The sequence below is a fragment of the Muntiacus reevesi genome, chromosome 4 (genome assembly GCF_963930625.1).
Source record: "Muntiacus reevesi chromosome 4, mMunRee1.1, whole genome shotgun sequence".
Classification (NCBI taxonomy): Eukaryota; Metazoa; Chordata; class Mammalia; order Artiodactyla; family Cervidae; genus Muntiacus; species Muntiacus reevesi.
Window position 1 is genome coordinate 114,587,878 of NC_089252.1, and position 15,411 is coordinate 114,603,288.

The 15,411-nt window shown below is 40.0% G+C and overlaps 1 protein-coding gene across 9 annotated transcripts in view; it reads right to left on the bottom strand.

Annotated features, from left to right (window-relative positions):
* Positions 1-15,411, bottom strand: part of PPARG (peroxisome proliferator activated receptor gamma) — a 122,102-nt gene that overhangs the window by 83,963 nt on the left and 22,728 nt on the right. For 3 of the 9 annotated variants that reach the window (XM_065935438.1, XM_065935433.1, XM_065935434.1), the window contains exon 2: positions 14,660-14,750. The exons of 3 other annotated variants lie outside the window; for them this stretch is intronic. The gene's annotated coding sequence lies outside the window, so the exon portion shown is untranslated. Of the gene's footprint in view, positions 1-14,655; positions 14,751-15,411 lie in introns of all 9 variants that reach the window. 3 more of the 9 variants (XM_065935437.1, XM_065935431.1, XM_065935432.1) reach the window with 1 other exon arrangement.

Genomic DNA, 15,411 nt, shown 5'->3' on the forward strand with positions numbered 1-15,411 from the left:
CTTTAGCTGGAATGACCTCTTAAAGTTCAAATCAGATTCTGTCACTCCATTATTTAAAATTTACATTGCCTTCTGATTGCTTGACATCTGAACTGCTCTGAATAATCCCTGTTTATCTCTGAAGCCTCTTCCCAGTCCTTTCCTCCATTTACAGCTTGCTTTTCCCCATGCAGAGCCTTCACGCGCTATTTCCTCTGTAGTACTTCTCCTTTCTCCTACAGCTAACTCCTTTCTTAAGCTGACTCCTACACTCTCTCTTCCATTATCACCATAAAAATCGCTTCCCCAATCCCTCAGATCAGGTGAAATCCCCCTGTTATCATCCTAAACAACTCACCACTCTCTTCCTCCCTTGCAGCACTCTTTGTCTTAGTTATTACTTGCTCATTGTCTGCCTTTCCCCATGACATTATAAATCCAATGGATTCACGATCCCTGCAGCATCCACAACAAACATGGACTAAAGACTCGAGATTCAGTATTGGTTGGTTTTATTAACTTGCTGTGTTACTCTGGGAAGTCACTTAACTTCTCTAGGCTTTTGTAAAAGGAGAGGAACGGGACTTGATCAGAGTTTCTTAAGCATCACTGATGTGAGTCCCTTTTAAGGGAAGAAAAAATTGGACAGATCTGCGACGGCTGTGTCTTCAGACTTTATCCCCAGGTTGAGAGAACTAATGTAAGAAACCAAGAAAATATCCTTGAATTGTGAAACCGGGGCTTTATAAAAACCTTTCAGATTACTGTTGATGACAACACAGTATTTTTAAATTCTGAAATTCTCGGAGCCCAGGAATATATCTGTGGACCCCCAAGACTCTTTGGATCCAAATTTCAGAAAGAGATGGTCTCTAAAGTCTACAGTGAAATCTCTCTAAGAAAGTAGATGTCTATTTTCCTGAGTACTTCTTAGTGAGTCAGTCCTATAGGGATGTGGGCTCATGAAGCTGCCATTTGGGAGAGAATACAAGGGATTTCAGAGCATCAGAGCACTCTGAAAAATCCTTTCATTTGAAGCAAGATTCTCAGGTACTCGTTTTGGCAACAGGGTGAAAAGCATTCAACCTCAACTGTGTGGCAATGTCTGTGGCAATGAAAGGCAGATATAAAGCACATCTCTGGGCTCAGTGAAATAATCTTTTTGATTGTATAGAAAAGTGTGTAAGAAAATGAATTAAGAAGTGAGAGAAGAACAATAAAAGGCAAGAAAGCAAACAGCCCAACTATAAAGGGGCATACGACTAGAACAGATATTTCTCCAAGGACATACTGATGTCCAGTAAGCACATGGAAGCCAGTGCCATTCTTGACAAAAAAGATCCCGGGATTTTAACATCTCTTTTATGACATGAGTATTTATTTCAAAGGCCCTTCCCAAATGTACCTCAGCTGTAGTATGCACAATAACCTCTCACTACCTCTGCAGACTTTGGGTCTGAGACCTTTCTTAGCAGAGCCACAAAAAGCATGATACCAGCTGCCATCTTATACGCTCTGCTATGGTCCTTGTTCTCTCTTGATCTGGGCTCCTCACTCTTTTTTAAAAAAATAACTTGCCAAGTAAGTAGAAAGAGAAACATCCTTAGTTTTTCTCAAGGTACTTGGATTTAAACCTCCTAGTGAAGAAAGGTGACAACTATTCATAATAAATGTCCTGTTCTTCGGGCTTCCCTTCCCTGACTTCTTACTGAATGCCCAGACGCCAGGTTCTCAAATTGTCTAAATTAGAAGCAATATGCTTGTTTCCTGGCTGAGACCTCATCGGCCAAGATTCTACTCCGTCTACTGATTTATAACTGCTTCTAACTCTCTAAGTGCAGAAGACTGTAACAGAAGTGGTGAGGCTGCCTGTATCCAGGCAAACAGAGCAGCTAAAATAAAATCAACAGCAGTCCAAAGAGGAAGAAGCAAATTGGGTTAAAATACCCTGTTTCCTTCTCTTCTACCGCTCCACCCTTTTCACTCCTCTTGTCTTTCAAGTGACAAGATAACCTCTTTCAACACAACGTGCACAGTACATTGGTCACTTTTATAACAATACGGTGAGGGTGTATATTTTGGAGAAAAAAAAAAGCAAATACTTAAAGTTGAACAAACTTTTAAGGGAGAAATGAAAATCAATCACCTTCTTCCTTCAAGTTCATGTTTTCACAGGATGGCTAATTCTATATGCCACATTGTTTACTATCCTGACTCAAAACCCAGGATAACTAAAGCTTTCACTGATCACTCCATTTTGGGATCTTGGGTTGTCTTGCCCAATATTTCCATTTCTATCCAAGAATCAAACAGCCATTTGTTGAAGTTGGCATTTTTGTGTGTCCCATGTTAAACAGTCTGAATTTCTATCTCAGGAAAAGGGAAGACCAGGGACAGTCTGTAGACTTGAAGGATGGTAGTGAGAGACAAAGGCATCTTCGAGTCACCGGATCGCTGAAGTCAGAGTCTGCTAATAGTGAAAAATGTCAGCTCTGGCTCTAATTCCTATCAGAGAGATAAGACCAATCAGTAAGTCCCAAAGTAGCACCGAGTAACACCAGTGCTATCTGGAAAGCAGTATAAAGTATATAAAAGCATACCTTTGAAAAAAATACTCCTGCAGTCAATCTTCACACTGCAGTATGTCAGCCAGAGATGTGTCTGTTGATTTTGTGACAGCTGCAACTTTTCCAACATACAGAGCACTAAAGTTACAAACTGGCTTGCTGGTTGAGTGGTCTGGAGAAAGTAATATTCTATCTCACTGGACTGCTGTAAATTTAAATCCATTTCCTCTATTTCTCAGCTCATTTTGGCAGAACGCTTCTAACTACAAGTGTAATAAACTATATTGTCATACCTCAGGGTTTTTACAACTCCATCTACCATATTTGGGAATAAGGGTGGGGGGAGCAAGAACTCATAAGGAAGTGAAGGATGCTTGGTGACACTTTGTAACCTTTAGCTAGTTGGGGACAACTGAAATCATGTGTCTAAGATGGGAAGCATTACTAATTTGGGATGACTTCTTGTGGCTTTTTTTTTTCTTACACCACCATCAGTGAATTTGTTCAGAAATAGATTTCTGCTTTTCTCAAAATCAGTTTTCCTCTGCAATACAAAACACGATTCCTTTTTATACAGGCAACGTTCTTGTTTCATGGGGTTGCAAAAGGTCAGACATGACTTAGCAACCAAACAGCCAAGAGCCAAACTGACAAAAAGGTGTGAGACTGGGACACTCATTAATCTGTAAGTTCCTACAAAAGATAATTTTGAAAACTCCTAAGGTTTCAATGAACTGTCAGTCAACTCACCAAGGATAGAGTCCTTTTAACAAAAAACCAACACAGCAATCAAATAAAAGAGCAATTAAAATGATATAGACTCAGGCAGCATATTGAAAAGTGGCTGCCTTGGCGTAATTAATACCCTTCTGAGTTGTCACTGAGGGGACTGCGAAAGGAGATCAAAGGAGACGAAAAGCACCCTCTCTAGTGGAAGTACTGCGTTTTGTAATTCAACTCTCATTCACTTAATATGCAGAATTGTTACTCTGTACCAAGCACTAGGCTTGATGGTCAGGACATATCAGAGGATAGGATAGAGGCCTTGCCTTCAAGAATTAGTAACAAGAGTTAGTTACAGTGAGTAACACACTGACATTTTAATAGCTGTGGATAAGGGAGAAAAGAGATACAACCAGAAATTTTGACTGGAGGACTTAAAACTCTAAATTTTCCTTTGTATCTCTGATTTTAATTATTCCTACACGCTTCTTTGATGTATAAAGCTATGTGACTGCCCTCTCTCTGAACAGATCAAGGCTATCCCCTTCCATAATGCTTAGAAAATTAAGTACTGGAAGGGTCCTTACAGACTCACTTGTCTACCCTACCCTAAACTGTCAACACACAGGAAAACTGAGGCCGGAAGAGGGAAAATGACTGATGAAGGTCACGTAGCCACCATATCTATTTTTATGACCTCTTCCCCAAGTAAGTTATAACTCGGAGGTGTCACTACAACTAGTGTTTTCTTAAAAATCTGTTTTAGAAAACAAGCGTACAGTTATCAAAGGAGAAAGGCAGAGGAGGGGAGGGATAAGTCAGGAGTCTGGGATTAACAGATACACACGGCTATAAACAGAACAGATAACCAACAAGGACCCTACTGTACAAGCACAGGGAACTGCTCGATATTTTACAATAACTTCTAAAGAAAAGGGCTTCCCTGGTGGCTCAGCTGGGAAAGAATCCGCCTGCGATGCAGGAGACCTGGGTTTGATCCCTGGGTTGGGAAGATCTCCTGGAGAAGGGAAAGGCTACCCACTCCAGTATTCTGGCCTGGAGAATTCCATGGACTGTATAGTCCATGGGGTCGCAAAGAGTCGGACACGACTGGCGACTTTCACTTCACTTAAGGGAAAAGAATCTGAAAAAGAATATATATCTATATCTGAATCATTTTGCTGTGTACCTGAAACCAATGCAACACTGACTGCAAAGTAACCACATTTCAATTAAAAATAAATGACTACTTCCCTGATGGTCCAGTGGTTAAGACTCCGAGCTTCCAAAGCAGGAGGGCAAGGGTTCAGTCCCTGGTATGGGAACTAAGATCCCACATGTTGTGGCGTAACCAAAAAATTAAATACATAAATAGGAGAAAAAAAGTAATTAAAAAAAAATCTATGTTTATCTGACATCTTTCTCATTCCCCACCCCCCCCGCCCCCCACCGCCGCCCCACCTCTGGTCTCCACTGGAAAACCAACCTCCGAACTTGGTGGAAGCAATCCTTTTTCACAGGCTCTGGCCCTTTTTAATGACTTTTCAGGTCTCAGCCCTATACTATCTCCTCCCCCACTGATCTGCACTCGTCACTACATTCCTTGAGTCAGCTTTTCTGGGAGAGCTGTCCTATTTGTTGCCCCACTCAGCAGGGGTCTAAAATCTCTCCCTTCATCCATATATTACCACCTGTTACCTTCTAATCTCCCTGAACAGGCATTCTGCCCACTCTGCCTGCATACATGCTCAGTCGTTCATCGGTGTCTGAGTCTTTGCGACCCGTGGACTGTAGCCCGCCAGGCTCCTCCGTCCATGGGACTCTCCAGGCAAGAATACTGGGGTGGGTTGCTGTACCCTCCCCCAGGGGATCTTCCCGACCCAGGGATGGAACCTGAGTCTCCTGAGGCTCCTGCTCTGCAGGCAGAATCTTTACTGCTGAGCCACCGGGGAAGGTCTCCTCCTGCCACACTTCAGCTATAAAATTAAACAATGATCTCCTCCTTGCAGCTGTTAATGGCATTACGCCTTTCCTCATTCTTCTTGACAGTTCGCTGTCATTTTACAATATTTCAGTTAAAAAAAAAATATGTGAGCTTGGAAGTCAAAAGAATCTCAATTGAAATTACACTCCTTTTGGCACTGGTAGTATGCCCTTAGGCACATTATTTCACCTGTTTAACTTCACTTTATTCATCTGGGAAATGGGGGTAATTATAATTCCTACGGTTACACAGTTGTTGTGAGGATGAAACAAGATAATATACGTCAAGTTAGTAACGTAATGCTAGGTGCGTAAGAGGTACTAAGGCGTGTATTCTTTTCCTTTTCTTAAAATTCGCCTTCTTTGGCAGTGATGTGATGATCCTATCTACTCCTGCCATTTGTTCAGCTTCCCCTTTTAAGCCTGACCTGTGCGCTGTTCTTCACTCTGTGTTCTATGCTACACTATGTGCTATGCTATGCTACTCTATGCAGGTGAAGATTCTTCACTCTGTGTTCACGGCATCCAAATCAACGTGTCTCATTCCAGCCTCCGAAACAAGGTTCAGTCTCGAATTGCCACCTCTCTAGGGCTTTCCTACTGAGATACTCCACCTTCACTTCAAATTCAACAAGCCTAAAATCAACCTCAACTTTCTTCCCCCAAACATAGTTCCTCTCCCATGTTTTTTCCATCTCTCTAAACATCACCCCAAAGGTCATTCTTGACCCTTTGCTTCCATTCTCTTTTTTATTCAGTCGCCCAATCTTATGTTATCAAAACATCTCCTTCACGTGTCCTTTCCAAATGGAGTGACTGTTGCACCACGTTCCCCTCCTGGATCTTCAGGTTGCCCAACGTCTCCTAGACCAAGGCCAAGTTCCTTGCTCTGGCCTTTGTATCCTGCCAAGCTCAGGCTTCCCCCTCCCACGTGAACCTCCCACTGCCTCTAGGGTGCAGTCAGTGTGGCCCTGACATCCCGAAATTCCCACCCACGATGCTCCTCGTGTCTAACACCTCCAGCTCCTTCCTTCTCACATCTCCGTATCCACATTTTCAGGGTTCAGCTCACCTGCATACTCCAGCTCTGCGGATGTCTTTGCTTCTACGAACTTTCACTACACGTTTTCCCCCAAACACACGTCACCCAGCTCTGTGATTTAATTCTTTCATGTGGTCTGTGTTGGCACTGCCCTTGAAATGAGACTGTGAGTAATGAATGGTGTCATTCTCCTTGGTCTAGAACAGGGCTGGATGCAGAAAAGTAGCTCGGAAATGCTTGTCAAATAAACAACACATATAAATAGGAACAAAAACAACAAAACCTCCGTACAAATAACTGCTGTAGATCTTTACCTGACAAGCAGCCCTGCTTCAAATACTAGAGAAGACTGAAAGGTCATCACAAGTCTCTGAACTGAATATTCCTCATCTCTGAATTATACAGGTCAAAAAGTAGCTGGCTGATATCACCCTTTGTATCACACTTCCTATCTCTTGTTGCTAGATTTAAAAGTAATATTTAGGCAAGAATGCTTATAGTACTATCCTTAATTAGCACGAATAAAAGTATATCTGAATCACTTAATTTTAATTACATTATAATTGTAGCACTTGCATAATCCTTGCTAGGAACTGTGTTAAGTACTAGGGACACCCAGAAGACAGTCTCTGTCCCCAAGAAGCTCCCTTGGGGAAACTAACTACAAGATCAGCAATCATCTGATACTTGGTACATCCAAGGCATGAACCAATGCCACGAGAGGAACACTAATAGAGCCGTCTGGTGTGGCCACGCCCTAGCATGGAAGCCACGAGACTGAGGGTGTAGGTTGAGGCTGGCCACGAAGTCTGTAACGCTCCCAGGAAGCGGGGTGAAACGCAGACACACATTTGAGAAGAAAATCTGTCTCCTTGAAAGATGAAATGGGAATGGTGGATTGAGTCGGAGAGAGAATGTGCAATAACTCAGGTGAGGAATAAGGAAAACCTGAACTAAGAAAACATCAATGGAAATTAAAAAGTTGGAAAAACAAATTCATAGTAGCAGCCATCAGTAGTTCACACACAAAGATTTTTTTCCCCTTGCCATGTCGGGGAGCAGATGTGCACAGAGAATTTATTCTCCTAAGACTCTTACTTGCTGTTGCTGTTACTGTCACCAAAAAGTCTGGCGGATGAAAGGATGAGAACAGCGACCTCCACATACTGAGAACACAAGTTGGGAACATTGCTTGTAACTTTCACTTATCACTTAGGGAGTAAGTCAAGTCACTCCATCGCATTCCAGCCACCACGCATCCCAGTCAGTTCTTCTTAAAAGATATGCACTTGAAGGAGGTGACTCTAGTTTGTGGGACTGCTCCCCAGTAAGCACTTTTCCTGAGGAATGAGCAGTAGGGTCTAGGTCTATTACATTTCACGCTTTTCATATAGGTGCACAAAACCAAAGTTAATTAATGAATTAACACAATGAAGGAGCCGAATGCCTTTCCTGAACAGATATACTACAAAGATATTGAATAGCTGTGGACATTCTTTGAACATATGCTCTATCACAAGGATAAGCATTAAATTTCCTCATGTGGAAAAGATGAAAACTAAAGACAGTGACTATGGTAACATCTTACAGATATATGATTTGCAAAAAAAAATTTCTAAGCCCTGTATTTACTTGGTCTTACTTGATCCTCATAATACATATCTTAACAGATAAGGAAACTGAGGCCCAGAGATTTTAACAGATTGCCAACTAATAGAAAAGGAGAGATTACAGTCTAGATGTCCCTGATGCTCAGGGGTCAAATTTCAGGTGCCCCTGGAAGCAGAAATTCTGTCTAGAATTACATACTTAGGGTTCTTCCAAAGTATAACTGGGGGTCAAGGCTGGTAAAAAGTGGAGTATTAAACATCTCTATAGTTATAGGAAAAATCCCTTTCTCTGTATATAATTATTATACTACTTCCTGAGTAGTACATCTTATATTTTCAGTGAAAGCAACCAAAGCATTTTGTGGCTTATGATTCATGCTAGATTTCTCTGGATGCTCAAAATGGATTGCTGAAAAAAAAAATAGGCCTTGTCAATTGTACTGATATATCAGTGGTTATTTCTGTACACAAAAGTGTTCTCAATTTTATGACGCTATCTGGAAGAAGTTCAACAACACATTGTTAATACTCTATTGCTACAAAATAATTTTAAAGCTCCATGGGAATTTAGATTTGCACAAGTTATTAGGATGTGACCTTTCCCTTAGATTTCTTATTTTAGGATCAACTTAACATGGTATTTCCCCAGTGGGAACTGTTGTACTTCCTTCACAGATAAGAAAAATAGCAATCACAAATTATAGTGAGTAAACTTAGGGAGACATATATTTCTGTGATGCAGATGAAACTGAAATCATAAAAGGTGGCCACACGACTTATTCCTTGGGTTTGAGAGGAAAGCCAAATGGCTTGCTAACAAAAGAACACAAGTCATGTCATTCTGGTATTTCCCTGAAATTTATGCCTAATTGTTTCTTGTCCCAGCTACCAAGTCTTATGACTTTTAAAGATTATTAAAGATGCTTACGTCACTAAATTTCCTACGTCCTGTCTACTGAGAGTATAAAAGGTTAAGAACATCAAACTTTTAATAATTTAAATGATTTCAGATCACAAGATCTGGGCTGAAGGACAAGGAGTTCAAAAATGTAAAGAAAGAAAAATCAAAACAACAACTAGGATAATACAGATAGATCACAGCTGCTTCACTTTATGGTCCATGGAATAGCAATGGCCTCCAATGGTGAAGCTCTTACATGTTAAGTTGAGACTTTGTGGCAGAATTTATGCATGTTATTGGGAGGAGCCGAAGAATCGAGCCAGCTACAGCTAGGACAGCACAGCTCATTACTGGCATCTTTAAAAAGGCAACAGAATCCTAGAAGGAGAGATTAGAAAGACATGTACATTTTTCCTAACTGGTCTAACTAGGTGCCAAAAACCAGTAATTTTACACACTGTTAGTTCGTGAAAACATTAAAATTGAGAGATTATAGAAAGATTAAAACCTTTTTTCTCTTACAAGAATGAAAGCACAGTTATAAATGAAAATCAAGTCATCGCCAAAAGTAATGTTTTGTATCCTCTCTTATCAGACCTTTGTACAGTAAGTTTTATTAAAATTACTACTTGAGGCCAAATATTACCTTATTGAAATTATTACTCAAGAGTCTCAAATAGTCAAACCCCTCACCCTACCATGAATTCTTCAGTTTAATAAACTGTGAACATTACAGAAGTTTTTCTTTCAGGCTTAATTTTTTGGAATTAATCCTCTACATTTCACAGCAGGGACTCACAGTTTTTAGGTAAAGATAGTACCCATTGTGATCAAATTATATGTTTTTCCAGAAGATGTTACAGAGTTCAGACACAGGTTTTAAAATACTGTTTTTGAATGGAAAGATAACTTAGAAATCATTTACCATAATTCCTTAATTTCACAGATATCAAGGGTCAGGGATAGTGTATTTTCTTTCTCAAATTCTATAATAAACACACAAAAATGTGTGTGCATTTATTAAGAACGGGAAAGCAACTTGTAGAAATTAGTTTCAATAAAGATGGTGATTGTAGATAATCTTTTTCTTTAAATGATCTTAATTGTTATTATGTTGCTTATTTGATAGTGAAATGTACAGTACATTGCATTGTAGTTAAAAAGCTGTAATCTCTATTTCATATCATTAACTATTACACTTAACCCCCAAATGACAGTTTAGAATAAAAAGGAAAGACAATTACCAATAATCTTTTTCTACTCATTGTAATACATTTTAAACATATAATTTTGTATCTTAAAATTTTCTCTTATTTTTTTAAAATTTTCTCTTATCATTAGATCTTTATCCTAAAATTACTATTCCCTTCAAATATTCAAACTACCAATTTAAAATATTTGATTGAAATAAATCTTTAAAAAAGCGTTTGTATCTGTCTCTCTGGAAGCGCTCCTTAGTTAAACCTGCATTTTTAAAAGCCATCATTCCTTTATAACAACTAGCAACATGCGGACTTAAAGGCCACAGGGACCTACAGCACAAACTTTACATCTCATTTAAATTTGGCATAGCCCCAGGAAATAACCTGCAACTTCACTGCAACCAAGTTGGTTTTTCCTAACCCAGAACAAAACCAACACCTCCCGACACAACCCTGGAAATACCCCAAAGCCCATATTATTCTAATATCTAAGCAACCAGTGAAACTCTTCACTCTCCACCCTTGTTCTGCTGTCATACACACACACACACACACACACACACACACACACACACACACACACACACGCACCCAGAGCTGAACGGTAACAGATTCAAATGAACAGAAATCATTTAAACACATGCTCTGGAAATATGCCTTTGTTCAATTTGCTGCTAATATATTCTCAGAGCAATGGGAAATGCCACAAAAACGAATAATGCAGGAGTAAATACAGTTGCTCAAAACCTTTAACATAGAACTCCTCTTAAAGCAATTAATCTGAAGAAAATGACTCTTTTGAAAAGTGGAGTATGTGCATGAAGATATTCACTGTATGTAACTGAACAAGAATAAACAGTAAGCGTATAACAATTAGAAAATGAGAAGCCACCGAAAAACTGGCTTTACTAAATTCTGTGATATCACTAAGATGAACGACCGTCTTGTCATTATGACATCTGAAAGCCAGGTAAAAAGGGAGGAAGACGTGTAATCTAACAGGGAAAGAAGCAGAAATACTACATAAACCATAACTGTTAGTGATTTAAAAACATACATAGGTCAGCTAGAACTGCAAGGAACTATCCAGAGGTTAGAATAGTAGTTTATTAGTTTAGTATAGTGTGATTACGGGTGGTCTTTTTCTTGTAAAAGATATTTCACAGCTTTTCAGTAACAAAAACATCTTGAAAGAATTTAATGTGAAATGAGACAAACCCAATGGCCCAAATTCAAGAGCCAAAGTCCCTTTATCTGTCCTAGCTCCTAATCTTGTTTCTACTCGCACCACCTCCCCACCTTGAAGGTTTCAGAACCCTATCTATGTTCCAGTCCTGCAGCTCTGAGTTCATACCCAGCAGCATAGCTGAGCAGAAAGTGTATTTACAGAGGGCAGGCCTGAGCCCTGCATGTGAGCACATACAGAAAACGATAAAGATCATGGGGTCCTATTAGTAATTTACAGGACTGCGATTTGCTCTGGCCGGTACACCTCTAATTGAATTCCTCAGCCATAAAATCATTGGGACCAAACGAGTTCAGATATCTTTTATCTAAACCCTTTTTTCTCCCTTACCATCAGTTAACATAATTCTTATGGGGCTTTTCTTCTTTTTATAGATTCATTTGTCTTAGTTATAAATTAACCCAAAAGCAACTCTCCTGACTACCCAGCTCTCCTGCTTCCTGTGTACCGGGTTTCTTTCTGCTTGCACCATTTATGATACAGAGCCATTTAAACTCCTGGTTGGTAAGTGATGTCCAGGAAATCATCTCTAGATTTTTAAAAACGATCCCTCTGAAGAAGAAACAACCCCAGTCAGAGATTGTGCTCATAGCTGGGCACCCTAGAAAGAAGGGGAATGGAACTGCTAAAGACTTTTACTTCTTTTTTCACTTTTTAAAGTGCTGGTAAAACATACACTTAGATAAAAATGGACCATTTTAATCATTTAAAAATGTACAGTTCTATGGCATTAAGTGCATCCACACTGCTATGCATGCATCACTACCATCCAGAACTTTTTCATCTTCCCAGACTGAAATTGAGTTCCCTTTGAACACTAAACTCCCATCTCCCAGTCCTCCCAGCTCCTGGTCACCAGCCTACTTGCCATCTCTATGAATCTGACTATTCTAGATGACACTTCGGTTTCTTCTTGTTTCTCCTGAAGTTTTTGAACTAGTGTAGTTTACCAAATTGGTTGAACACACAAGAGAGTTGATGACAAAAAACCTTCAGGGAAGAACTAATACTTAGTATTTTGTTTTTCATGCCTAAATGCTCATTTTCAGAAGCCAGAGTACATGTCTGCCCCTTACTTGGTCTTTCAAGAGTTTGGTCTTTTGATTTTAAAGTGGCTTTGGGTTTTTTTTTTTTTTTTTTCCAGTTAAACTGATTTTCAAAGCAAACAATGCAGCTATCAACTTGCTTTAAGAATCAAAGTTCCCTTATTATTCCTTGTATTCACAGAACTCCCAGACATTTTACCTGAAAACAGCCTGATCTTCTCTTATCTTCACCATTCAAATATAAGACTCCTAATTCTAAGGGCTTGTTCAAATGTTGTCTTGCATCAAGAAGAACGGTGGACCAAGAGATCATTAATGAGATGTAAAGATTTAGTCTGAAGACTGAAATCACACCCTGACCATCGCCAGCTAAAGTTTTTGCTAAGAGGTGGTTTCCGAGGAGGCAGAGCCTTGGTGGTGTTTTCCCCCACTCACAGGTTTTCTAGGGGCTGGGAGTAACTGGTTGGAGAACCAGGTGGAGAACTGTGGAGCCTGGGGAAGCTCTGTGTACGCACAGGATTAAGAAAGAGCTCAAAGTGTAATCCTTGGTGAGAAGAGTGTTCTAAAGTGGGCAAACAAATAGAAACGCTCTCTGAAAACCACTGAGAAGCTAATGAGAATGGTTACTGAGGGACCCCAATGGAACTCCGGAAGAACGTCTCATCCTGAAATAACTTCAGGTTGACAGAAACGTTGCAAAGCTACAGTTCCCGTGTCACGGGTGCTGGGCGTCCTACTGGGAACATTTTACAACCACAGCCCGACGAGGAAAACTAATAACTGAATTGGCATGAGAATGTAAACAGCTTGACGCGGATTTCAGCAGTTTTTCCACTCATGCCCTTTCTCAGCTCCAGGGCCCAATCCAGAATCCCACATGGTGTTCTGTAGCTCTTTCTCCTTATTTCCTCCAGCTTCTCACTCTTCTTCTTCTTCTCTTTAAGTGGTTTTACTGAGGTATACCTGACATGGAGTGAAGTGCACATAATTAACGTACCGTACCTCAGCCTTTCCTTGTCGTTCATGCCCTGGACACTGTTGAAGAATGCTGGTGAGGTATTTCGTGGGATGTCTATTGAGATTTGCCCAACATTTTCCCAGATTCTACTACCGTTATGAATTTTGGGGAAGAATTCTGAGGGCCTGATGGAACCTTTTCAATATGTGTTACTACTGTGGATATAAACCTATTGACCTTGGTCACTTGGTTAAAGTGGGGCCTGCCAGCATTCTCCCCCACAAAGGACCTACTTTTCTCTTTGTAACTAATAACTATCTGGAGGGAGACACTTTGAGGTCCCGGGTCCACGTTCGGCTCCTCCTGACACGCATCTTCGGAGCTCTGGTCGGCGGGCCTGCGGGTGCAGTCACTCTGCTGGGGCTCTCGGAAGGCAGTTTTCCATCTCTCTCATCCCTTTCACGTTTACTGATTTAAATTCTTCTGTACGGAAAAGTACTTCTTCCATTTACTTGTTCATTGAGTCCTTCATTTATTTTGTTCTGTGCCTTTCTCGTTCAGTCGTGTCTGACTCTTTGCAACCCCACGGACTGTAGCCCGCCAGGCTTCTCTGTCCACGGGATTCTCCTGGCAAGAACACAGGAGCGGGTTGCCATTTCCTCCTCCAGGGGAATCTTCCCGACCCAGGGATCGAACCTGTGTCTCCTGCATTGGCAGGTGGGTTCTTCACCATCTCAGACACCAGAGAAGCCCTTTATATCAGTACAGAATCATGTGTGTGTACATATATATACATATATGTATATATGTGTATACACACACACACACACACATACATACATGATTGTATATAGATGGGGGTTGTAGTCCAAAGCTGTAGTTCTTAAAAATTTTATTGTTCAAATTATTCCAGCCTAGGTCACTGGGAGTTGAAATTATTTGAATAACAAAACAAATAACTGTAGCACTGGATTTTAATGCCCCAGATAGAATATATATACCTGGGCATTGGATAAATTAAGCTACTTTCTCCTGTGACCTGGCATCATGCTGCAAGACTTATAGGGAATCAGGCAAGATATTTTTATTTTTCTCTCAATTTAACAACTACTAACACAGGAATCTAATATAATGTACTTGAAACTTCTTATTTTCTAAGGATCTGAGTTATTTTCTCAACTTCTAGGTCACTTTCCTATCTTTGTTTTGTCTTAGACAAGTAAGTTACTGTGGCCTCCGTTCACTGACTGATAGATTATACAGTAGAAAGCATTCTGATAGTCAAAATAAAAGCTCTCTAAGAAATTTTGCAATAAAATACTATGAAGCATTCACAGCTTTTTCTTTTTTTAAGGATTCTTTTAAATACAAATTTAGTACAATAAATTCTGAATTTACCTACTGTTCAGGGCTGACACTTGTTTAAGGAAACGTCCCTCTTGTATGTCTGTGGCTTAGAGTTGTACGTTGTGGCTTCTTTCAAACCTGAACAACTGGAAAGAAAGAAGATTTTTAATATACACACATATTCAAAATTCTTAGACAATCTCATCTGTCAAAATGGATAAGCACAAATACATGTATTTTCTCTGTTGGATTTCATCCTGAATGTTTGCCTTCCCTGAGCTTAGAATGCTCTGCATTCTCTAGAAGCAAACAACAGACTGACTAATAAATCATGGAGAATCCTCCTGAAAAGACAAGTCTGTCACTGATCATGAGTCAAGGTCCTTTGTCTCACCCATTTTTTATGCAGACTTAATAAATGCACCTATGTTGCTGTGCAGACTTAAGAAAAAAACTAGATCTTAAAAGGATTACTAACCTCAAAAGATAGGTGATTGATAAAAGCAAAGATGACATTTACGAAAATACAAGCTTGTCCTAGAGGGCACATCCCTGCAAACCTAAAGTAAAAGTGTCACAACCATTTAGAGACAAGAGATGTCACACATTTCATGTGGAGCCTTAAAAAATTTTTTCTTTAACTTTTTATTTGCAAGTACAGCCAATTAGTAATGTTGTGACAGTTTCAGGTGGACAGCAGAGGGACTCAGTCTTATACATACATGTATCCATCCTCCCCCAAACTCCCTTCCCAGTGGATCAGATTTATAAAAGGAAGACGCAGAGAGCAGATTATTAGTAATCATG